The 26,204-nt window shown below is 44.1% G+C and overlaps 1 long non-coding RNA gene across 1 annotated transcript; it reads left to right on the plus strand.

Annotated features, from left to right (window-relative positions):
- Positions 1-25,324, plus strand: LOC123354287. The gene is made up of 3 exons (XR_006574721.1): positions 1-153; positions 11,959-12,064; positions 25,225-25,324. It is a non-coding gene; the product is annotated as an uncharacterized LOC123354287 (long non-coding RNA).
- The last annotated feature ends 880 nt before the right edge of the window (positions 25,325-26,204 follow it).

Genomic DNA, 26,204 nt, shown 5'->3' on the forward strand with positions numbered 1-26,204 from the left:
GGGCAGCACTGAACTATAGGCATGCATTAAAGCCATGCTCCACTACCTGAATAACACTACTAGAGACAGAGAGAGTTGGACGCAGCAACTCTGTGGAAGATCCTAGAGACAGAGAGGGATTGAGTCGCCATGAGCTGCTACCTGTCACAAGAGGTACATTCATCCAAAATACCATCACGTTAAAAGCCCTGTTGTTTAGTTAGAGTAGCTGGAGGATGGCTGTTTTAGTGAGGAATTCATCCTGTTTCTCAGATCACTTATGCTCTTCATGTTTGAACACTGCTGCCACTGCAGGTGGATGGATCGCCCCTAGACTCTATGCTAGCTGGAGACAGCCAAACAAGTTGTAGATGGAATAGGAGTACTTGTGGCATCCTCAGATGCATCCGATGAAGTGAGCTGTAGCCCACGAAAGCTTAGAGACTAACAAATTTATTGTAGCATAAGGTGCCACAAATACTCCTATTCTTTTTGTGGATACAGACTAACACGGCTACTACTCTGAAAGTTGTAGATGCTTATTATAGCTTCCCCAGGGTCATACTGATAGTCACATTTGGGACAGAGGAGTTTTACGTCAAGTCAGATTGGCACAAACCTGTAGCATGGCTCTTCTGTTATGATTACCTGGGCGGGAGACCCAGGCAATGGGACACCTCAGGCTCTCCTGTTCTCTGCCTGTAGCACACAACAGTTCAGTCTCCTGAGGACTGAAATGCCTTGAGGTCTATCTAATGTCACTGAGCTCAACAGAGGAGGTATCTGGGTGAGAATTAATGGCCAGTGATGTGCAAAGGTCAGACTAGAAGATCAGATGGTCTCTTCTGGTGTAAAACGAAACTATCTCAGCCCTTTGAGTACTTCCTGCTTTCTGCCTTGCCAACCCTCTCACCACCTGGGAGCTCTTCTCCGTGAGTCCAGGGAATGACTCACTCTAAGGAGGGGTAGATACAGATAAAGTGTTTAATTAGGATTTTCGTAGCTGAACCATCCCCACTCCCTGCTATGAATAATCCAACTAGGATCAAGAGCAAGCTCTCTAAAGGTATGTCTACACCGCAATTAAAAATCCACAGCTGGCCCATGCCAGCTGATTCAGGCTTGCAGAGCTTGGGCTAAGGGGCTGTTTAATTGCAGTGTAGACGTTGTGGCTTGGGCTGGAGCCCGGGCTCTAGGATCCTGCAAGGAAGGAGGGTCCCAGAGCGCAAGCTCCAGCATGAGCCTGAATGTCTACACTGCAGTTTAATAGCCCCTTAGCCCAAGCCCCATGAGCCCAAGTCAGCTGGCACGGGCCAGCCACGGGTGTCTAATTGCTGTGTAGACCCAGCTAAGGCTCAAGTGGGTATCCCCCTGCCCCACCCTGCCATAGTAACATCAACACAGGAAGTGGGCCTTTAAAATAACCACTGCACATGTGTATTTGCAAGAAATCCATGGCCAGATCTAGGAACTTCATAGCAACAAGTGAAAGAGAGAGAAGCGAAATCCTCTTGCTCCGGAGTTCAGGCTCCTACCATTTGAACCAAAGGAGAATCTTCGTTGGTTGTTATCAGTATAGAGCTTATGACACGGCTGAGCAGTTCTAGTTTTGTCCAATAGAGGGCAGGGGCACATGGGAGCATTGGATTTACTATATGAAAGGGAGTTTTAAACAGGACCAGCCTGTAACTCCCAAAGTATCCCTCTGACTTGCTTTATGGTCCTTGCCATGGACTTTGTTATTTTGCTATTCAATAAAATAAGATGATTACTCTAGTACAGTGATACTCTGACCTCAGTGGTTCAGGAGCCAAATTAGCCATCAACATTACCCAAAAGAGCCACAGTAATGTGAATTCATTGTTTCATTTACTATTTTTAATATATACATATATAAATTATTCTTACAGCAAAATGACCAACCAAGTAGTCTACTTAATAACATAGTTAATAACATAGGGAAAGCATCCTGATTGGTTAATAATTAAATCATGCCGTGTTGTGAGATCATGTATTATGTGCTGCAAAGAGCCGCAGGAGACACATTAAAGATCCTCAGTCTGAGTAAACACTGCTCTAGTAACTTATATGCCACATGGCGCCCATTCAGCCTTCCGAAGGAGATGTGATGCTCTGTTGGCAAAGTCTCTGGAAGGAGGGGAGAGAAAGCTACCGTCTGAGCCATTTAACCAGAGATAGACCTGAACTGCAATCACAGACCAGAATCTGCCAGTGGAGAGCGGCATCCTAGTTAAAACATTCAGGCAAAGCAAGCCACAGGCCAGGGGCCCCAATCCTATTCTCTTATTCCCTAGCAGTCACATTGAACTATGCCAAAGGCTAGCATCGAAAGGGCAAACCATGAGCAGTTATCCCGCCCCCTCCATGGGCCAGAGCCATGGCCCTCCGCAGGTAATGGGAGTGTACTGACTTCAATGGGATTTGGTTCAGGCCCTACGTCAGCATATCAGGCACGTCTCCCATGCACCACCAGGCCTCTCTGTGCTCTTCCTCTTACGCCGTCAGATCCCTGGCACCCAAAGCAAGCAGCAAAATGCATTTCACTGCAATCTTTCTGGCACTGGGCTCCCTACGCAATATCATTCTCTCACTAGGTCTCCCGGGCTCTCTGCTCTTCCTTTCTCCTCCCCATTTTATTCTACTAGCCCGTAACCCCTCATCCCTCTGCCACTTCCCTTCTCTCCAGCCCCCTCCCTGCACTGCCCACCCACTGTCCCTACCCTCCTTCAACCAAGGCCAGCAGCAGCAGCAATGGGGCCTGCTGCCTCTATGTATAGCAAAGAAAGGCTGATGCGGTCTGCCTCTCCATCCCCTTCCCTCCACAGTCCTCCTCTACTCCTCCATCCCAGCCCCCTTCCATTTTTGCTCACTCCTCCATGGGCTCCCATTCCACCTCCCCCACGTTCCACCCACACACCCCTAAGGAGCCCCGTGGGGAGAGAGCTGACATGGCTCTTCTCTTACCTCTGGGATCAGACAGGCCTGTCTTTTCTCCCTAAGAGCAAAAGCAGCATCTCCCCTCTCTCTTCCCTCTCTGCCCTGAGAAGGAAGGGGGAGCCAGATCTTTCTATGGAGGTCGGGATGGTGGATAGGAGATTCCCAGGCTGGACAACATTTTCTTGTACCATGAAGGTGGCAGTCCTGTTGTTCCATCTACTGATGGTGTGGCTGGGGGCACCTGCTCAACACATTGTTCCCACTTCAGGAGTCCCTGTTTGGTGACCCTTCATCCCACAGATTCAGGGGGAGAGGAGCCCTTCTCCAAGACAGAGCGGGGAGAGAAGGGGGGCTTTTGGCTCCTAAAGACACAGGAGTCAAGTCTGACACATCAGGACAGCTGATCCACTCTCCAGAGAGCAGATAGAGGGAAGGGATAGCTCAGTGGTTTGAGCATTGGCCTGCTAAACACAGGGTTGTGAGCTCAACCCTTGAGGGGGCCATTTGGGGATTTAGTTGGGGATTGGTCCTGCGTTGAGCAGGGGGTTGGACTAGTTGACTTCCTGAGGTCCCTTGCAACCCTGATAGTCTATGATATGGGACCTGTCTAGGAGGAGGAGCCAGACAATAGATACAGAAACCATAGGGTACAAAGAACAGTTCTCTTCCCAGGGAGCAAAGCCCAACCACGAGTCTGTTCACTCCACCGCTTAGTTATTCTGAAGTGATAAACTTCCATGGCCATAAAGCAAGCCTTCCTCAATCCTTCCATAGCACCAGTCTCCTATCCAGTTCATATCACTTAGCAAGATGCAGCCCTGCATTCTGCTCCCTTCCGTCTATTCCTTTTACACAGTCAATTTCCTGAGTTGACTGTTGTTACCTTACAGAGGTCCCTATGATCTGATTACACCACAGAGAGTAGGAGGCTTTTAAATCAGGGACAAAAAATGTGCGTTAAACGATCTCACAAGGCCATTTCCAGGAAGATAATTCTGAGTAACAACCTCAAAATGCACATGAAACATTTGCTTCCTGCTCTATGTCATTCCCTTGTTATCCATCCCACCTACCGTTGTGTACTCCCCTGATCAAACTGAGATCTTTTACTCTATCAGTGAGCAATTCCAGCTAGCAATCAGAGGGTCTAGTTTTCCCCAGTAACTTCTGCCTCAAATGAGTTTTGTGTGTTGGAATTGTGAACTCGTCACACATCCTCAAAAGTGTACAAAGATCTGGAGAAGGATTAGGGGACAATAGCCGGAATCCCTCTTCTTAAAACTGGTTCATAATCTATCCATGGTAAACAATGTTTTATTAATGTCAGAAAGCTATGGAGTGTCTACTGAATTCATTGAAAGCTAAAGAATATACATCTGCTTACTTAGCCACAAACCACAACATGGGAAACCCAGAGATGAGTCAATCAGCCCAGCCAAGACACAGACAAAGCAATAAATACAGGGTTAGCCACACATCTGTGGGGAAAGCCATTGTTTTTAACCCTCAGCATCAGTGATCAGAAAGGTTGATCAACTGTTTACCACTTCAGTCCTTGTGTCAGAAAACAGTTGGAGCATTAACAAGCTTTAGAGATCGAGCTTCTTTTTTGTTGGTGTTTTTGAAAACATTCTGTCAGTTTAGTAGCCAAAAAATGTGCTATACTGACCATCTCTGGAGATCCCCTCCCTCCCATTGGTTCTCACCAGACCTAGCCGGTTTGCCACACCAACCTGACCACATCCTGACAAAGAGGAGCCACCTTTGGGGTGAGCAAGCAAGTTTAGTTTCTATGACCTGTTCAGTCTTTTGGCCTCTCTACTGAGAGTGCCACTTGGTGCCAGTTAGGTGGTGGGGTTTGCAATCTGGACACCTGTCTGCTACCAATATGACCTGGGCTTGAATGGCTGACTTACTGGTGAAAGGCTGATTGAGATTGTGTCCCCAGTATTAATGATAGAGCTATTATTATTCTACATCTGTATTTCTCCAGCAATGCATGCCCAGAAGCCTCTGGGAATCTAACCAGATGCAATAAGAGACAGACATATCTTCCGCAAAAGTCAAAGGCAAATTGGATTACTAAAAATTATCAACATTAAAACAAGAGGGTGCAGAACTGAAAAAAAAATCTTATTATGACCCACTCTCCAAATCTACAGTAAAAACACACACAAATAGCCCAACACTCCCCTCCCATAGTTTTAAGATCATAAGAACAGATATATTGGGTCAGACCAATAGTTCATCTAGCCCAGTGGCTCTCAAACTTTTTTACTGATGACCCCTTTCACATAATAAGTCTCTGAGTGCGATCCCCCTTATAAATTAAAAACACTTTCTTATATATTTAACACCATTATAAATGCTGGAGGCAAAGCAGGGTTTGGGGTGGAGGTTGACAGCTCCCAACCCCCCCATGTAACTCTGCAACCCCCTGAGGGGTCCCGACCCCCAGTTTGAGAACCCCTGATCTAGCCCAATAACCTGTCTTCCAACCGTGCCCAGTGCTGGATGCTTCAAAGGGAATAAACAGAACAAGGCAGTGATCCATCCCCTGTTGTCCAGCTCCAGCTTCTGGTTTAGGGACACCTGCAGCATAGGGTTTGTGTCCCTGACTATCTTGGCTAATAGCTATTGATGGACCTATCCTTCATGAACATAATTCTTATTTGAACCAATTTATACTTTTGGCCTTCACAGCATCCCCTAGCAACAAGTGCCACAGGTTAACTGCACTGAGTGAAGACGTACTTCCTTATGTTTGTTTTAAACCTGCTGCCTATTAATTTCATGGGGTGACCCTGGGCTAATGCAAAGCCAATGGAAGTCACTGGAGTCTTGACCTCGGGAGTCTTTGGACAGGCTTAGGAAGCTCAGAGAGGAAAACAAACAGCCAAATACATCAAAGGAAAGTGAGGAGATAGTTCCCATTTGTAGAAGCTGTAACAAATCTACAGTATTCCTTCCTGCTTAAGTTTGCCTTTCAACTGAAGGATCAAAAGAAGCTTTGATTAAACATTCTGGCACTAATGGCCAAGTTTGTATAATATATTTACAGAAAACAGAGACTTTTGTGAATGTAGATATGAAAATGCAGCACTTATGTAGCACCAGTTTTGGGTTGTTGTTGTTGTTGTTTTTTAAAGAACAAAAGAATTGTTACCACAATCATATATTTGTGGCTCTGTTCCACTGAAAGCAGAGGAATATCACAGAAGTGCTGTTTGTTAGTTACAATTCTACCAGCTACTGGTCTCAAAAAAACAGGAGATTGAAAAAGTTTGTTTGTTTGTTTCTTAAAAATCCTAAGTTTTATTTTGATGTAATGAAACATGAGTACCACAAAAGAAACCTCCCAATACTGCATCAGTGCACCCCCAGCCCTCAGCTAGTTGCGCTATGGTTAAGAGAAGATGCTGGAAAATCTGGAATCACAGGTGAAATAAACAGTGCTCCCTTCGAATATTGCAGGGTGACTTGCCCTGGACTGAGCGCCATGGGGAGCCAAGCCCTCAATATCAAACAGGTTCACCATGAGCAGAGGCAATGTAAGTTTCCCCTCAATGCCCCTCAGAAACCTAGATCTGGAGGGAAGGGAGCCCACTCACTAGAGCTCTCGGCCTCTCATGCTTGTTAATGGTCCAGACAGACGCCTTCCCTTCCCCACCTTGTTTCTATTTTAATCCCCAAGGCACTCAGGATCCCATGGCAGCCTGAGAGGAAGCGAGGGGAAGCGTCTACGGCAAAACAGGCTTTCAGCCACAGACTCCTGTCAGGAGTGGTGCAGAGCATAACACTCCTAGGGGAGCTCAGGCAGGGACTGAGATTCAGGATAGTCCTTTGGTTGGTGCAAACTGCTTCCCCAGTGTGCCCAGCTGTCCCCACAGGCTGCTGCAGAGGGGGCAGGGCCATGCTTACCTTGCCCCCACCCTATTTGTGGCAAATTGTGCTCCCTGGTATGTGGATGAAATGCAGGGGCTGTTGCTGTTCCCATCCCTCACTTGGGCACACACAAAGAGGGAGCTCCTCAAGCCCTGGACAAGGGTCCGAGCCAACCTAGTCCACCACTAGCGTTGGCCCCAATCTTGGCTGCCTCACACTCCGGGGTAGTTCAGACCCAGACTGGAATTGTGCATGGGGCATATACCACGAGTTGCGTTTTGAATTTCAAATTCAGAAGGAGTGAAAAGTTCACTCAACTCAGCCAAAGCATCTGGGTTTCACGTCAATGGGAAGACACAAGTTTGGGGAGATTTCAGTGCCAAACCAAAGATCTGGGCTTTGAAACCAGGCCCAGGTTTGATCACAGGTTCTGACCAACTGGTCTGAATTTTGTGTTAGTGACAGCTGGCCAATTTCCCCTGGTTTGAGCCTGTGTAATATATACAGAAATAAATACCTAGCTCTTCTGCAGCACTTTTCATCAGTAGATCACACAGCGCTTTACAAAGGCACTCAGTATCATTACATCCATTTCACAGATGGGAAAACTGAGCCACAGAGAGTTGAAGCGATTTGCCCAATGTTACCTTGCAGGCCAGTGGCAGAGCTGGCAACAGAATCCAGGTCTTCCAAATCCTAGTTCAGTGCTCTATTCCCTAAGCCCCACGGCCCCCCATCCGTGAACATTTTGCACAGCTCCAGTGCAGTTCACCTTTGAAAACACAAATATATGTGGGTCTTGACTCCAGCTGTCACAGTTCTTTAGTGAGCTCACAAGCATCTTGCTGCACAGTGCAAAGCAACATTCCAGACTCTACTGGAGTGCTGGGCTAGTCATTTGGGTGTCTCCACTGAAATTGCCATTGACTGCACACACGCAAACTGTCAAATAGCAGGTTACAGAAAAACAACAGAAAGGGAGGAAGAGAGAGACAGAGAGATTTGTCTTAGCATGAGTAACCGTTTGTGTCAGAATCTGCAGCTTTCCAGTTATCCCTCCTCTCTCATTTACAGAGCTCCAGACTGAAAGCATGACAGCCAAGGAGTTTGCTGATGCTAAGTGTGCTAGGGGAAAATACCTCCCACCCCAAAGGCAAACTTGGTAACACAGTGAATAAAAGATTTGTAAATTTTCTGCACCGCTAGAGTCTATGTTCCAAGTGGTAACCTGACAGAGATTAGAACATCGTGCTGACTGGCTGCAAACCTAGGCCTGCTGGCTGAGATCAACAACACAAGGGCCACTGTGGCACTGCATTTGGTTAGTGATGGGGTCAGCTGTCCATGAGGAGTAAACCTTTGCACCACAAAGGCCTCTGAACTGCCATCTGATAGTAACTATTACTTCCTTAAGCCTTCCGTACCTGGCCCCATACCCTATTACCGAGCCCATGCCTCGAGGCATTGTTTATAGTCCTACAAGCAACATACAGGACAATCCTGCTGCCATGGAGTTTTCCCGTTAGTTTCAGTGGCAACAAGTCTCAGCCCACAACTAGGAATAAGGGGATGGAATTAAAAAGAAATTCAAACAAAATATTGGCAGTAACAGCATAACTGTGAGATCAGTTAGACTGGGGAATAGTGTCCCAGGCAGAGTGGGGAAGGCTGCATTGACAGTACACTATGGGGATAATTCTGCATTGGCTAGCTCTCTGATGGAGTGAGATCCATCTCTGGTGTGACTCTGAGGACAACATGGACGAGCTTAGCCCAGTGTGAATCTTTCTTACTGCTAATTTATTTGATGCTATGATTCAGTAATCACCCATTTCTCCAATGAAGCTACTTTTAATTCTGAAGTCTACTCTCCCTCCCCAAATACAGTTCTCCTAAAACTACTTGCCAGTTGTTTAAATATGACATTTGCTCTTCAGGACAAACTGTGCACTCATTCCAAAATAAACTGAGAAAGGACTATATCATCAAATGGCAAAGGAGATCATTATAAAAAAAGGAAAACACATACACAAGCCGTGTCCAATCCAAATTATAATGCTTTACAATAACAATGTCAGGGAAGATTCTGTTTGCCTGGCATTATCTAAACTGAATTACAGGAATTTTAAGATCAGTGCATTGTTTCCTGATTATTTTCCATCACTGGAATTCAAATGATTTCAGGTCAGTCCAGGGTTTTTAAACAGAGGAGAGAAGTTTTTCTCTCCGCAAATAGTTTTTGTTTTATTATTATGTCTGGCTTGAGTACAGAAGGAACAAACAGTCCTCTATCTATATATGGTACACAATTAGAGCATTATCACATAACAAGTTTCCAGATTTCCATCATTTTCTTTTAAAACAAGCTATTTTGACTGAGTGGTAGGGATGTAACTGGAATTTAAATTAAATATATTTAAAGACCTGTTTAGTGAATCAATGATAAAAACAGAGACGTTTGGTAAGAGACAATGTCTTAAGTGGCAACAAGGTTTTTTCTATGAGATATAATGGCCACAATGATGCAATCTTTGAAAAACAAGAAACTGAACTGAGGGTGAAATTCACCAAGTCTGTGCAGAGAGCCAGCATGAGACTCCTCTGCCCCACTTTAAACCATTAGTGAGAATTGGCACCTAGGCCTTGTGCTGGCCCCCCGACCTGGGGAGAAATTTCAGAGTGAAAGAAATGACCAGATCCCCAACGATCACCAGGTCTGAGAAAGTCCCTTGCATGTATCTTAGGCCCAGTCCACACACACACAAACCTGCCTCAGTTTAAGGCTCTGTCTGTACTACATTTACAGTAGCACAGCTTAATAACTTAATAATGTGGCTTAATAACTCTTACCTTCGTGAGAGGCAGTAGCTATGTGGGTGGGAGAAGCTCTCCTGCCAGCATAGTGCTGTCTACACCGGCACTTAGGTCGGAGTAACTTATGTCGCTCAGCGGTGTGGATTATTCATATCCCTGAGCAACATAAGTTATATCGAAGTAATTTGTAATGTAGACATAGAATAACTAGAAGTGCATTTTTAACACTGGTTTAATTACATCTTACTGATTTACACCTTGCTTATAGCTGTTTATGGCTTATAGCTTGCTTATAGCTCTCGCCTGGCGACAAATGGCAGCTACACTGCGCACCTTACAATGCCACGCCTGCAGTAGCACAGCCACACCATTGTAAGGTGCGCAGTGTAGACATAGCATAATATAAGTGTGTACATACTGGAATTGCACTGGGTTCATTATTTCAGTGCACATTTGTGTGCAGATCAGTTCTTAAATTGGTGCAGCTTCTGTGTTTAGACAAGGCCTTTAAAAGGGATTCTCTAGCATCAACTCAGATAAGCCTTCCAAATCTTCTGTTCGACACAGTGAGCAGGGTTAATACCTTCCATTGTTCCCTACTTTAGTATGTCACTTCATGGATTTTTCAGCTAAGGCAGTGTTGCAACTCTCGTGATTTTATTGCAAGTCTTATAGCATGTGGTGGTTTTATTTAAAGCCCCAGCTCCTGGAGACAAATTACTAGGTGAGAATCTCAGCTTTCATTTTAAGACGTTTCAAGCCCTCCTGGTTTCAGAGAAAAGCGTGAAAGTGTGACCTAAGATTAAAACTCAATTAAAAAGACCATTTTTACCTGTTTTAGGGTTTTATTCTGCTCCCATCAGTGTAGTTTCTGTCTGAATGCCTTCCACATATTGTAAACTCAATAGCAATAGCAGAGTCCATAATGGATTTAATGGAGTCTCTGGCACTTCTAAGATCAAAACTCTACTTGGTGAAGGGTTTGTTCTTTTTAAAGAGGATTAATTTCCCCTTTTTTGGCTTGCAGAAGTTTAGGGGCAAAAGGGGGTGTCACCTTCAAGGCAATCTAAGTTTTCGGGGAATCTGACTCATGATTTTTGAGCACTTGGGAGAGGCAAATGCTGGAACAGGCAGTTTAAAACTGTTTCTTTCATAAGTCCTCTCTGCCACTGCATTCTACAGAAACTGTATTTATGGCAAGTAGCTGCAGTATTTATTTATCTGCCTTTTACCATGATGGATAACAAGCTCAAGCAAAATCTTAGTAAATTGAAAAGATGACAGTAAGTACAGCAGGAATGCTATTCCATATTCCAGTAAAAATACATAAAAAGTAATATAAATCAGTAAACATTACTTACAGATTTATAAACACCGATCAAAATGATTCCATGGAGTAAGCTAGAGAGACATCTGGTACAATCTGTTTAGAGCAAATATTACAGGTTCTTCCTACACCAAGGAGCCAATTAATAATAATCCAGTTTTGCAGTTACATTGCTTTTTCTCTCCACAGATCTGAGGGCACGTTACAGAGAATGCATGGAGAAGTATTGCTCCACATTTTACTAGTAGGATAACCAAGTCAAAGAGTTACAGCAGCTTGTACAAAGCCACATGTCAAGTGGAGCTGAGTGTAGAAATCAGTCTCCTCTTGTGCTCCACACACTAGACCACACCTAACTTGTTCAGCTACCAACCTAGGCACCATTTACTGCTAACATTTGAATTTCATATTCCCTTAACAGGTAATAAACTAGATTTTCCAAATGGTTCATGCCATAGGTAGATGCTGTCCAGGCTTTAGGACTATTAGAGCGATGTGGTCTATGGGCCTGAACACTTCCAAGTTCTAATCATGGCTCTGATACTGACTCCATCTATTGCCTTGGGCAAGTCACTTAATCTCTGTGACAGTTTCCACATCTGTAAAATGGGGGATAATAATACTGACCTGCCTCACAGCGGCTATTGTGAGTATTAGATTTGGTTAGTAAAGTGCTTTGAAGAGATACAAGAAATATTACTGCTATTTAGAACTGTATCTAAAACAACAACAGATTCCTTCTGCTCCATAAGGAGTCAGGAATAAGCTATTCATTTATTCCAAAAATGGCAATGCATCCTACTTCAGATACAAAACTTCTTACACGTGCAGGCATATCCTACATATCCTTTAGGTGCTCTGCCTTCCAGGACAGAGAAGGGCAGGGATGCTGATGGAGTTGGATAAAGGCAGCACTGACTGTGATCAGGCTACAGAATGCTATGAAGCTTTGGCATCAACCTCATGCAATTAATATTTCTATTTTCATCACACAGGAAAAGAGAAACAGATGTTTAGGATGGAACAAACCTAGACGCTTCCCATAGTTCACAGTGCAACCTGTGAACTGTAGCAGTTCACACCCACAAATATTCTAATGCTGTAAGTACAGATCCACCCTTGCTTTGTAGCCTCCAGATGAAGTATTTGGAAAGAAATAAAGAAAGGATTTTAATTTATAAATAAAACACACACATATACTTAGACACAAGGAAAAATCTTAAACATGCAAGAGCATAACTTTTCCCCTCTGCAATATTGCACAATCTCCTGCACGCCAGTGAAGCCAATGAGGTTTTTGCCTGCATGCCGACTGCAAGCCAGACGTGTCAGCACAGTTCCTCCTCCTATCTCCTGAAGGCAGTAGCTTCCTTGCTATCACCAGGTGAGGCAGGGGTTGTCTTGATAAATATGCATTTGTGACTGCATAAAAGAGCAAACAGAAAAGCGGAGCCGGCATAACTCTGTGTAAATAACTTCTGCCCTCCAGCTACAGTAACCAAGGCACCTTTCGCTATTAAAAAATCAATTATATTTAGGTTGAATACATAATGTTACTCTTAAAGCTATAAAGAAAAAGGAGACTTGTTCCCTCTGACTCCAGTCCCCTTCTAGAATTGCACACAGCCCCTCATTTCGCCCCAGCACACCCCCATTAGACTCAGGGAACTGGGGTTTAAACTGTACTACAGAAAGAGGCTTTGAGATTATGAAAACACATTTTACTTCAAAGAATCACACAGATGCACTGAATTTCCTCTCTGTACAGACACAGTCACACTCACAGACCAGCCTTAAGCATATATTACTATTCTCACCACATGCTCTACAGTCAGAGAGACAGTTCCTGCCCCAAAGAGCTTGCAGACCAGAACACAGACCCTCAGAAGGCAGGGCACACTAGGAACCAGGTGGGGGGAGAAGTTACATGTCAGGCCCTCCTCAGGCGGTCCCTCCTCATGGCTGCAAGGCACCACGCAGAGGCCCAGCCTCAGTTTCCTCCCCTCTCGGGGTCACTCTAAACCCTCTCTTGGGCTAAGGATCCCTTGTCACTGGTTAATTTATTATTACACCTCTCGAAGGCATACTCTGAGGTTCCATACTGGAACTCTCGACACCTTGGGCTCTGACACCTTTTGTCACTCTCGACTCTTCTTCACTCCACAATCTTCTTTCAAAACAAAGCAACAAACACCAATATCTTCCTTCCCTGAACTTAATAGAAGTCTCATGTCCTTCCTGTCTTCTTTCCAAGCTTGTTCTTTCTCCTTGTGTGGAACAGCAGAACTTTACCAGGCCTTCCTTCACCCCACCACTCACCCACATTGGTAGGAATCATCCACTCTGCACGTCCTCAGTTTTCTTCAGCCTGGGTTCTCTCCCTGCACCGTCACACTAGGGTCTGTGAAAAATCCCCTCCCCTGCCCCGGTCCTAGGCTCACTCAGGTTCCTTCCCCAGGCCCTTCCCAAAAGAGACCCCTGCCCCACTGAAAGACTTGAGAGCAAAGCAGATGTAGCTGTTGTGAAATGCCCTACTCTCCCTCAGGTCTCATCCTCAGCCAGCCCTCAGGAAGGAGCAGTCAGTCTAAACCCCTCCCCAGTTACCCTCCTACCGCTGGTCTTTCTTCGAGACCCACATCATGCCCAGGTTTGGTGGAGTGAAGCCAATTGAACAGGGCTGGCTGGCACCTGGCTTCTGGGCCTTAAAGGAGAAAGCCACCTTGTCACAGAGTGTAGTTTTTGGGTAGCCCTCTTGGCTAGCCTCTCCCTCCCATCATGTATCCACAATCTTCCCCAGGTATTAGCATGCCACAAACACCTTCCCACACCCCCTTGAAAAGCTTGGGGAGCCACCACCTCCCCTCCCAAGTGATAAGCACCCCCAATCAAGACCCCAGTACGTCCTACCAAACCCTCTAAGAGTCCCTGTGATGAGCATATAACTGTCCCCCTATCACCGCCGCTTACAGGTGGTTGCCTGGAGCCCAAGTACTTCTGTCGTCACACAGGGCCTCAGATCTAGGGCTGGGCCTGAAAACAAGAGTTGCCAAAATACGCTGCTGTGGAAACCACCATGCCCTGCAATCTAGGGACTGAGTCTCCAGGTCCCTACTCACCCAGTACAAAGTGGATGTGGAATGTTTCCAAATCAGAACGGAAGCCCTTTACACCCACTCTTACACTGATACTGGATGCAGGACAATAGAGAATCAAGACCGTGGTTTGTGACAGGGGAGCACTCCAGATCCCAGGGAGACTCCATGACACCAATTCTGCCCTCTGTTACGCCAGGCAGCCCCACTTCATTCAAGAGGACTGTACAAGGTGATTACAAACTACCTTTGTCATCAACTACATTAAGTAGGCATGCCTAGACTTTGCCCTCTGCCACCCTGGTATAAAATCAAGAATAATTCCATTGAAGTAACTCCAGATTTACACTGGTATAACTCAGAAGAGACTTTGGCACACACTGGTCATTAATTATATTGCATGAAATAATCTCCCTTGCACTTCCACAGCTGAATACCCTGCCATCGCTCTCAGCAGCAAAACCCTTGCGAATCCATTGGGCTCACTCTGAACTGCCCTATGTGTCATTTCAGGACAACACAATAAAATAGAGAACTAAACTGCTGATAGTGCCTGTCTCGAAGGGATTTAATACCAATCCAAGAGTCTCTTGGTAGAATGTTCCTATTCACCTAATTTAATGTTCAATAATCGGACACATCACCCTCTTTGCTAGGCACCCAACAAAGTGCAGTAAGTTTCAGGCAGATTCAGAAAACTCAGGGAGAATATCTTTACAGAAGGGCTGTTCATCCACTTCCTGGTTAACACACCCAGATATTACTACTACAGTCATATGCTCCAGTCTGGGCTATTTGCATCCATAACCAGATTCCAATGGCATTTGCAGACAGGATGGTTCCCTTGCATTGTATTTAGGAGTCGAGTGCTTTGCAAATTTCAGTTTAAATCAAGCGAACAACATAATCAAAGCAATTTTAATTATCTCTTGCTAGGCCGGGAGAGGAGTACCTCCATGGCCTTGTGAAAGAGATAAAGCAGAACCTTACAAAGGAACATACAGTATCTCGTGTATTCTTAGCAAGAAGAAAAGGCCCTTTTATAAAAGCTCTGCAGCCTTTCACCTCTCTTGCTGTTCTGCACTCATAAAAAGAAACTCTTGGAAAAGTACTAGGTAGCTTTAAAACAATTTGAAAGGGATACAGCAGAAGCAGCTGGCAGTTTTCACTGGTTTGCTTGAGTTAGAAATTCACGCACACCCTGTCTGACCCGACAAACCTGCGATGGGCAAGTCCGGGGAAAATGTTGGGAAGCCTTTACAACAGGCCAGAGGTGGATCAGTTTCAGGAAGCCCTGGCACAGATGCATGTCTGAAGAAAAAGAAAGCACCAATGTGGGGTGAGGTGAGGGAAGTGTGTTTGCCGCTGGCTTTTGCTGAATTGTGGCTGCTGTCAACAAGCCTGTGTTGTGGAAAGGGCTCTCGGCAGCAATGCTCACTCAGCTGCCCTCTCACACAGTCTGTGATGAGTCTGGAATGACCAGACCAGACTTTCAGTACAAGGGAGCCAGAACAATGCGTCAGAGGAAGGCAGAAGTCTTTCCAGGTGGCAGGGGCAAATTTAATGGCTCAGTAGCGTGGTAGTAGATCAGACAGCTTCGGTCATGGTTTCAAACTCATCGCACAAGTGACCCCAAAGCTAGGAATGACTGAAGGCTGCTTGGTGGCCTATGTGAAAAGAGTTTGGTGGGTCTCAATCCAGTTCCTAGTAGCCAGGTATCGTAACAGCCACCAGTACCACCAACTCTTGCTAGCAGGCTCAGCAGAGGTACAAAGGATTGAATGGATCAGGATCAGTGATTCCTGCAGGGCAGGAGTGAAGCACATTGACAGCAGCACAGAGGCAACCTTGTACTGCCACTGCACTTGTCCTGGGGCTAAGCAGAGGGCCTTACCCTCTAGGGCCCCGAATGCAACACCGTTCATTAGCACAAAACTCACTTAAAATCCTTTTCTAGTGAACAGGACAGATTGGGTCCCAGGGGACTATTCTGATCATTTAATCTGACACCTGCATAAGCAGGCCAAAGAATTTCAATACATGACAGCACCTGATCCTTCTCCAACGCAATCTGTGAGTGGCTGGGAAGCCACTTAATGCTTTCAGTTTCAGCTATGCAGGCCTGTTTCACGATCATGCAAATATAAGGCAGATATGTGTCTGACAGCGAGATAAGAGGGTCTGGTGAACCTGCTGGGTTATTAAATAAAGCACAAAAGCCCACACATAGTTGGACTAAAGTCTCAAATTCTCATGGAATCTGATCCTTCTCTCCTGCATCACACCAGCCCTCGGGAACAGGCAATCCCTGGTAGCACAAGCATGCACACACACTCTCTCTCTCTCTCTCTAAGCAAAGAGCTGGGAAGTGAGTTAGCAGAGAGGAGACATTTATGCCCAGGCAGATGTTCTGCTCTCCACACACTGGTGTTGAGGTCACTACTAGAATGCAGCTCTGGCGGGGATGTGAATTGAGACTCTGTTCAGACTCTCTTGTGTTTACATAATCAGCATACTTCATTTGCAGCAACTGACCTCCTCTCATAATGGATAAAATTCTTGTCCTTTATCTAATCAAACAGTCTCCAACCGTCCCTCACTCTCATACACAACCAACAACAACAAAAAACAGGAATGGTACCCAGGGAGCACTTCCCCTCCCCCCGCCACCACTCACAGCAGAGACTTTCTCTCTTAACTATACAAACTTTTATCGCTTTCTCTCCAACAGTTACATGGAATTACAGCTAGATACTGCAGAGGGCCCCAAACAAAAATCTGGGAGTCCAACATCCCCAGCTTTGCAGTGAATCCAAACCCAGATCTGTGCATTTTTACAGTTGCTCCCCATCTCCACAATGGGTCAAAGCAAGACTTTAGAGCTGAATGCTATAGAACTTTGGACATGCTCAAAAGATCCACATCCAAACTTTGCAACTTGAGTTCATCTCCAGGACACACAACACTGGAGTTTACCTATCCCTGCTTTTGTCAAGTCTCCAACATCCTACTTGCATCCTTGGCATTGGAATGTAACTGGGAATTCCTTCGCCACGCTATATGACATGCTGTTCAAAGGCAAAAGGGACAAGAAGTGATGGTGGCAGTGATTTCCAAGTCGAGTTTCATTTACTGCTCAGTCACAGAGGCAGATTGGCTTGTTTGTTTGCTTTTATCTAGCTGCTATTTGTTCTCTTTATGATCAACTTTTCCCTTTGCAAGTCCACCTCCCATTAGACTTACAGCCTTTGCATGAGCTCAGTGCTACGAAGTGCCTGGGATTGTCATTTTGAAGAAATGAGTGCACCAAATCTCCTTGTTGGAAAAAGCTGCCCGATAAAAAAAAAACACACCACCTGCTGATATTATTTTGGTTTATACACAAGTGCAGTCCCCATCCTTCCTATGTGGCTAGAAAAGTTTGAAGCCTAGGGCTGATCCCAATCCAAAGCTTAACCCATTTCCTAGTAAGAAAAGCATATACAAATGTACATTAAACATCCAAAATGGATGCTTCTCCATGCTATTTTCCTTAGGTAATAGCAGAGGCCAAGAGAATTAGCGAGTTCTGTTGCAACCATAAAGCTATCGATATTCCTGCGGCAGCATGTTAGAAGTTTGGAACTTACCTCCCACACCAGAGAACTGAAAGTGTTAGAAGTACAAAGAAAAGAATCTAGGCTTGAGGAGAGGGGACAGGAGAGAAAAATAAAGAACACACCTTTATCTCTTTTCTCTGGACTGTGCAGAGCCAGTTCTGTTCCAGCCTCTCTGCATTGTGTATCCGGAGTCTTTCCTATGTTTAACAAACAAAAAAAAATTCAGCACAATCTGAAGCTAAAGGCTCCTCCCCTGCATTTTACATGGTAAAGGCTCTCAGCTCACTGATCACAAAGCAACTCTTACAGTCCTTGTTCAAACAGTTCAGCTCCAGGGTAACAAGTTCAGAGTGGGAGGAGGCAAAGGGAAGCAGAGGGTGGTAACAGTCTTGGACAGACTTTAAGCCCCTTTTATATCAGGGGAACCTGTTCTTCAGGTTGGAAATTGAAACATCCGTTTGTTGCCATGTTTGAATATTGCACTCCAAGCCTCTTCCACATTAACAAGCCCATGGAGATAAAACCATATTTAATAAAGCACACTCGGGCAACACATGAGAGAACAAGTTAATCATTAGCGTATTCTGCATTTGTTTTACATTTCGGACTTCCTTGTATAGTTGCTAGTGGAGTAAATCCCCTATCATGTCTGTTGTAGGCAATAGTAGCAAACAGGATGCTAGATTTCAATAGTGATCAGGTCTGCAAAGAGTTTCAGTCTTGCACAATTTTGAGTCCTATACTGTGGCAGAATTTTAGAGGGGCTAAATAGTTTTCTGATCAATATTTGCAGTTACAGAGTAAGTGCAAAGGGAGGGGTAAAAAAATCACTCTTATGCTTCCAGGCATAAAATTATCACCTTGCAGGTCAGGAAGGAACTGTTCCCCCCACCACACATAATACAAAACAATTAGCCAGGTACATTCAAGGGGTTTTCACCTTCCACTGCAGCATCAGACAATCTTCACTGCTGGAGAGAGGATATATGATGGGCTACGGCTGTGATCTGCTGTGGCAATTTCAAATATGTAATATTCAGAATAGCCAAGCTGCTTTTGAGCAGATCAGCAGCTGATGTTTGGAATGTACTGGGAGCTAGTCTATACTACTGCGCTACATTGGCACAGCTGCACCAATGCAGCTGTGCCCCTGTAGCATGGCTGGTGAAGACAGGCTATGCTGACGGAAGAGTGCTCTCCCATCAGAATAATTACTCCACCTCAAGGAGAGCTGGAAGCTATGTCAGGTGGGAGAGCCTCTCTCGCCGACTGAGCACCGGTGTGGACATCGCTTAGGTCAATGTAACTTGCAGTGCTATTGGGGGGGTGGCTTTTTCACACCACTTAAGCAGGAGTGTAGACAAACCCTAGGTCTCATGTGCTACATCACATTAGTTCCTCTAGCGCAATAGGGGTAAACTACTCTGTGTGCAACTAAGAAAAAGCAATGTGGTTCAGTATCTTTTGTAAAGGCCGTATATGTATCTTACTCTAACGTCAGCCTTCTTCTCACTGCAATTCCCACTACAGTATGCTAGTTATATGCTGGCCTAAACACACATAAGCAGCACTAATGTGGGCCCATATTCAGATCAGCCACCCTTCCCTATTCTACATCTTCCAGCACACAGTGTAATCCTGCCAGGGGAAGGACTTTGTGAGACACATGGGATAGGCAGGTCATGGGGCATCTGATCCAGAAACATGCAGACAATATTCCCAAACCCACCCCAGCCAACCTCCTCTGTAGGGTTCAGAGTGCAAGATTTATGCCCTACAGTCACCTATCAGTCTGGGTTTTTGGGGGGCATGAGCCCACTCACAGAGATGACTGGAATTTGACCAATTACAGTCTCCTATTGTGTACTTCACCAGACCCTGTCAATGTTGCAACACACACTGGGCCAAATTCTGTTCTCAGTTGCCTCCATACAAACTCAGTGAGGTCCACAGGGATACATGGGCACCTGAGTGCAGAATTTGGTCCCATATCAGCTTCCACAGCATGCAAAATATGAATCAGAAGACACTAACCTTTGCAAATATAGATTGATGTGAATGCATGTCAGTAGACTGCAAACAGAACACCAAAGCCAAATCCTGTATAACTTTAGAACCAGAACTAACTTGTGCCATTCATTCACATTGCTACCAAAAGACACTTAATTACTAACTTGTTTTATTACAATGACTTTGCTGTTTTAAAGTCATTATTTTTCCAAATGCGGGGGAAGGCGGCAAACACAATTGATAAGTCAACCATTACATTCCAAGCTATTTGCCCCACTGGGGCTATGAATCCATACCTACAAACTGGTATGTAAGTTGACACTGATAGACCTTTCTGTTGGAAAGGCCAGTTTTACAAGAGAAGAACAGCTGCACAGTTGCACTCCCACAGCTCTCCTAGAGAAGAAAAGAGCAGTGATGAGAAATAAGTGGAGAGGAAAACAAGCTGGAGTTTGGATTGACCCCTGCAGCCTGTCATTTGCCCTCAGGGAGGCAGACAGAGAATCTGCTTTTCCATTCCTTCGCTTGCTTGCTCATGAGAGTGGAGAGTCGGGGCTACTGTGATAGGAAGGACAGCAAGAAACAAAATGAGGCAGAAAATAAATAGGCAGGCGAGAGCAGGAGGCGACCCACAAGGATATGTTCTTTTATTAACTGGGTATCTAGAGTGCTTCTGCGAGGACCATTCAGTTACCTCACCATGTCACATCTTAACTAGTGGCCCCATCCTGCAACCTGCATGCAAGTTTGCCTTAACTTTAAATATTTTCTGAAATTTGAGCACTTAATATTTCAACCTAAGTGACCACATGTTTGTTAGTAAATTTTTACTGGGTTTATGAACTAAGGGTCAGGCTTACTGCTTACTCCCACTGGGGAGGAGTTACTTGCATGAGTAGCCCCCACTGAAGCTAAGGGGACTAGTCATGCAAATAACTGCTCACCAATGGTACAACGGAGTCACATAACCTGGCTCTAAGTTATAGAGACCTCATTTCCTACCTTCAGCTCAGATCCATGATTTCTAGGAAGAAATCTCCAGATTCCCCCATAACAATTGCATTTTCCTTTTGTGTCAAAAGTTGTAAAATATTCACATTCTTATTCCTGTCTGCATAAGAGAAGTTAAGATCTTAAGATAGGAACAGATGAGGGAATGGAAACATTTCTGTTAAATGCCCTCCTCCCCAAACCTGTCCATATTTAAACTGTTGATGCAACATAAAAGCTACACCTGGTTACATTCCCCAACACGTCTTGCTTTAGGAAGCATTCGGAAGTTGTGTGCATTTCAAGTGATGGGCTATTAGTTGTAGCAATTTTTCATTTTTAAGGCAACTTAGGAAAGTACATTACAAGTCAATGCTGCCCCCTAGGCAGCTCTAGAATGTTGCCATCCTTTATTTTTTAACAAAGTTACATTACTTAGCCCTCACACAGCACTTCTCTCTTGAGAGCACAGTACAAATATTAACTAACTGGGAGGTTAAACAAGTCCCCTGTAGTGCAGATATGGATTAATCCTGTTTTTCTCTCAGTGCACAGGCATTTTTTATATTAAAGTAAAACTGTCATTACTGAGCTCTTCACATTCTTTATAACATCATAGTCTTACATTTATACAGTAAGGATTCCAAAACATTGTATAAACTATAGCCCAATCCTGCAATGGCAGCAAGATCTAGCTGATTTGGCAACTGAACTGGTATTCAGTAGCCACAGGTTCTATTCCTGGCTCTGCAAATGGACTACTGGGTCACCTTGGGCAAGTTACTTTGTCTCTCTGTGCCTCAGTTTCCCCATCTGTAAAATATGAATATTGATATTGACCTCCATTGTAAAGAACTTTGAGATCTACTGATGAAAAGCATTGTAACATTTAGGTATTATTATATAGCCTAGAGACTTCACCCATCACAAATACAGCCTCTTCTAGGGCGGAACCCAGCAGCTGTATAACAGTCTACAAGGCTGGAAGTCAACAAATTAAGAAGAATGGGTCCAGTAAAAATCAAAGATGGCAAAAGAGCTACAGCCCTCCATTAGCCTCCGTGCAGGAAAAGTTGCATACAGTATATTTTTCTAAGTGCTTTAACAATCCCACTTCTAAGTGGCCCAAACAATTCTCAGATGACAGCCTTCATTTGCTTTTTAAGATCTGCTGCTCAGCTTCTTTTTCTCCTTGCTCTGCCACTGCCACCTACTAGACAATATTGATTATGGAGGACTGTGAAACAGGAGACTCAAACCCAAAAGTGAAACTCAGTTTAAACATGTAAAAACATGACTTTGTAGGAATCTGATGTGAAATAAAAACTTTGCTCAGGTTCACTCCTACAATAAGTGCAGCACAGCAACCTCACAGAAGGCACAAGCCAATAGCTGCATTTGTAATTTAACCAGAGATAATTGTTTCTTAAGGGCACATGTGGCAGCTGTCTAGGCCTAATGAAGGAGCTATTCTGGGTTATAAACTCACTTAAAAAAGAAGTGCTGGAATTGCCCTTCAGACATGGGTGATTCACATTACTCTAACTGGAGTACACAATTTATATTTAGTAAAGTACCAAACTGCTTAGAAAGGGCCCTGATTCTTCAAAGGCTTACCAATGAGCTTATCTTGATTAAATCCACTGACTTGATGGGATCACTCATATAAAGTTAAGCACCCATGTAAGTCTTTGCAGGACCAGGTCCTTAACAGGTCTGAGCATGATGTTACAGTTAACATACTTTTCACAATTACTGAAACAAACATTAATGAGTTCACCCTTAAAGCTGAGCGACTGATGCAGAGAACACACCAAACATACACACACACAAAACCTACAGCACCCTGCATATTCCTGACTGGGACTTTTAGGCACTGTAATAATATAAAATGTCAAATAATTATTTGTATATAGCACCAGCTAAATGCTAGACACTTTACACAGAAGTGTGAAGATTAAGATCCCTTATGAGCTGAATTAATGAATACATAATAGACTGTAAGAAATGTCAGCCTGCATGTCACTGTTATATACATTTTTCTTTCTCTCCCTCTACCCTTTTTAGTACTATCTTTAAAAAGAATTAAGTTAACTGACCAAAAGCAAAAACTCACCAACAATTACCTAATAGTATGTGCGCTCAACTTCAAGTCATAAGAAAAGCAAAATTCTGAGTAAGGACTGAAACGAATGCCCTTCAGCAGCCTGCAGCTCTTCTCGGTTTTATAGAATCTGGGAGAGATGTGTCTCTAAGAGGTCTGATCAAATGACTAGGAGCCAGGAATTCGTGGGCCATCATTCCAGCTTTCACACTGATTCTTCAGGGGGAAGTCACTTAGTTAAGTATATGTATTACTGTTGCATCTAGAAGCCATAGTCATGACTAGGAGCCCTGCCTCAGACTCCCAAACTGAGCGTGAATTAAACCCACCTACTTCACTCAAGATTTCTTTAATAAATGGCACATATATAAGACAGAAAAAGGGACTACGAGAGAGAAACACAACACTCTAAGCAACTCCCAGACCCTTTCTCTGGCAGCTTCTCATTATAGCATAGTCTCCAGCTTCAGTCAGACCCAAGTGAATGCTAGGATGCTAGCTAATATCCTATCACTGTGTGTCTGTCCCTAGGCCCATTAAACACCTAGTGTTCTAACTGACCCATGTCCAACTGAGTCAAGAGATAATTAACCCTTTGGTTGCTGGAGGAAAGTATTGCACAAGGTACATACCAAACACCTCTCAGAGATGGTATGAGGATTAAACGGATGCCAAATTCATCCCACTAGAACTAGACCAGGGATGAATTTGGAGCATTGTTTGTTGAGTGTTTAAAATGTTAGGAATTATTGTTATGGTGTTGCCAAGTCTCATGATTTTATTAGGACTCTCGAAATATTTTATGTTTTTCTTAAAAACCCAGCTGTTGATATCAGGAGATTGCCTGGGAGTCTCAGCTTTCATTTAAAAAAAAAAGTAAGTTTCTAGCCTTCGTGGTTGCAGAAAAAATGTGGAAATGTGACACGAGTGCAGCCTAAAGGCTCTGAAACTAGAGCGTAAATAAAAAGAACCCCAGATGTATTATTTAAAAAGATCATAATTTTCAAACCAACCTGGGGTGCAGACTCATTGTTTTTAATATTTGGGGTTAGCAGTACTGCAATGACGTGCCAAGAATGCAAAGGGTGATGTTCTTGCCTTCAGTAAGGATCTATTCTGGCACAGGAGGAGCAGGGAAGAGAGGCCATGCTGTTTGCCAAATACTGACCAACCTAGAGATTGTATTATTTGAGGCAAGTACCCCACCTACTGTTCTTTTAGAGAAGGGGTTCTCAAACTTTTTCTCACTGTGGACCTTACCTTCAAAGCGAAATTGTTTCATGGCTGCTTCCCCACCCATCTACCGCTGAGTGGGCCACATACTCTCCCAAACGTGATCACATAAAATCCTGGTTGCAACTACATAAATTGCAGCCGTGGGAAGGGAATATTAGGGAAGTACTATTACTTATTTGTCTGGTGGTAGCACACAGAAGTTCTTCGTGGTTGCTATTTCTTAGCAGCGTAGTGTCTTCTCACTGCTGGAGTCTTTCCCTGATGCAGGGAAAAGCTCCAACAGTGTGGAAAGGCGGTGGCAGGGGAGGCATTAGGAAAAGGCTCCAGCAGTAGGCAGCCACTGGAGCCTCTCCCCACTGCCAGAGCCTTTCAGACACATGTAGCTACACACCACACCATGATCACAGCTTGCTTTTCACTCTGGCATGAAGCTACATATACCTTATGGGCCTCTGCCAGAGCTGTGCAGCATAGCTGTAGTGTATTATAGTGTAATGTAGTGATTAGCGTGGATGGTGGTACTGTATCTTAGTGCCAAATTGTTGTCTTGTTTTGATATTACATTGTTGTATCTGATCAGGGGTGAGGGGACCGGTAAGAAGTCTGAGTCCTGCCTGTGTGCAGGAGCTGTTACTTCCAGTATCCCAAAATACCCTTGAATTTTGATAAGCAACTATTACAGTAGGTTTCACTGTAACCTGAACTGCAACTGGTAAATTATCCATTCACCAAATGGCTGTGGAACCACTGATGGAATAAATACAGAATCTTAAAGTGGAACATTTACATTAGTTTATAATCTCATTTTAATAAATTTTAAAATCTGTTCAGAAGAAAAGCACAAACACAGTTTGGCAAATAGGTTTCAAGATGTATAATTGCAGTTTATGAGTTTTTCAAAGAATAAATATTGCTATTTTGTTTCCTTTGTGAAAAAGATCCTGATTGTAAGGTATACATTGTAGAAACATCATACTGTCTACACTGCCATCAGCCTCAAAATGTGTAACATGAGGATGGCTGTTTTTTTGTTTAACATTTTCCCTGCGGAGTCCAATAAATCATAGTGACCATGATTTACTGGACTCTGTCTAGCAGAACACAGTTATTCAAGTCCCCACAGTAAGAAGCTGGGGATTATGTGTGATTTGGAGGGTAATTTATCAGCAAAGCTGGTGATTTTAATATTGTTAACATTGATGTTCACTCATCTTTCTGTCTCTTTCCAAGTGCTGTCTTTCATCAATGAATCATCTACATAGAGAAATGGTTCAGGCATTGCACTATGGCAGATGTGTGTTTACGGAAGACAAACAGCCTTGATGCCTTGTCAGAGAGAAACACTATATTCTCAAGGGCTGGATCCCTTTAGGCCACACAGGAATTAATCTTCAAAGTAAAACCACAAAACCAGCCTCTGAAGCATTGTACCCCAGCACTTCAGAGATCAGGATCTTTGTACATTTCTTCTAGCTGCTTGCATATTTAACGCAGTAATGTGAGTGGAGCAGCAGTAGACAGGGTGGAGGAACAATCCATGTGAACTGAATCCTGAAATGAGCTTTCCTGATGGATCATTTGCCTGTCAGCACAAGTAACCAGCTTCAGGCAAGTAGCCCCAAGGTTTTTTTTTTTTTTAATAGTTTTTTTCTTCTTTAAGTTTGTCAATAAATCAAGTCTTTGTGAATGTGAGGAACTAATAGCCAGCGCTGCTCTGACAGCTATTCTGAAGATGTGCAGTATTGCCCAGGTTGAGTGCAGGGCTACCAAGCCACAAGTCTGAAAGAGTGAGACTTAAAAAAAACACATAATAAGGAAGGATTCAAGTGACTGATTGAAATTAATAAATTCTTCATCACAAAACAGAGAGAGATCTAAAGTTCATACAGTGAGCGAGACTTGGGCTCAGGAAACAATTTGTCCACACAACAGCCGAAAGAAATTATTTATGAAGGACACAAGAGCATGGATCTACATTTGGTCATGCCAATGTCACAGCATTGAGTAATGCACAGTGTACATACGTGCTCTGCTCTGCAAGCTTCCCACATGCAGAGTGATGATGAAAAACTGCACCACTGTTAAGCCAACTGCTGATGCCTGGATAAAAGAATTTCTAATTGTGGTTCTAATTCCTAATTGAGATCCTGGCCAGTTCCCACTGTAAGAGGCTTGCCCTTGTGAATTCTGTAGCACTGTGAATTCTGTGG

This window comes from Mauremys mutica, chromosome 21 (genome assembly GCF_020497125.1).
Source record: "Mauremys mutica isolate MM-2020 ecotype Southern chromosome 21, ASM2049712v1, whole genome shotgun sequence".
Taxonomy (NCBI): Eukaryota; Metazoa; Chordata; order Testudines; family Geoemydidae; genus Mauremys; species Mauremys mutica.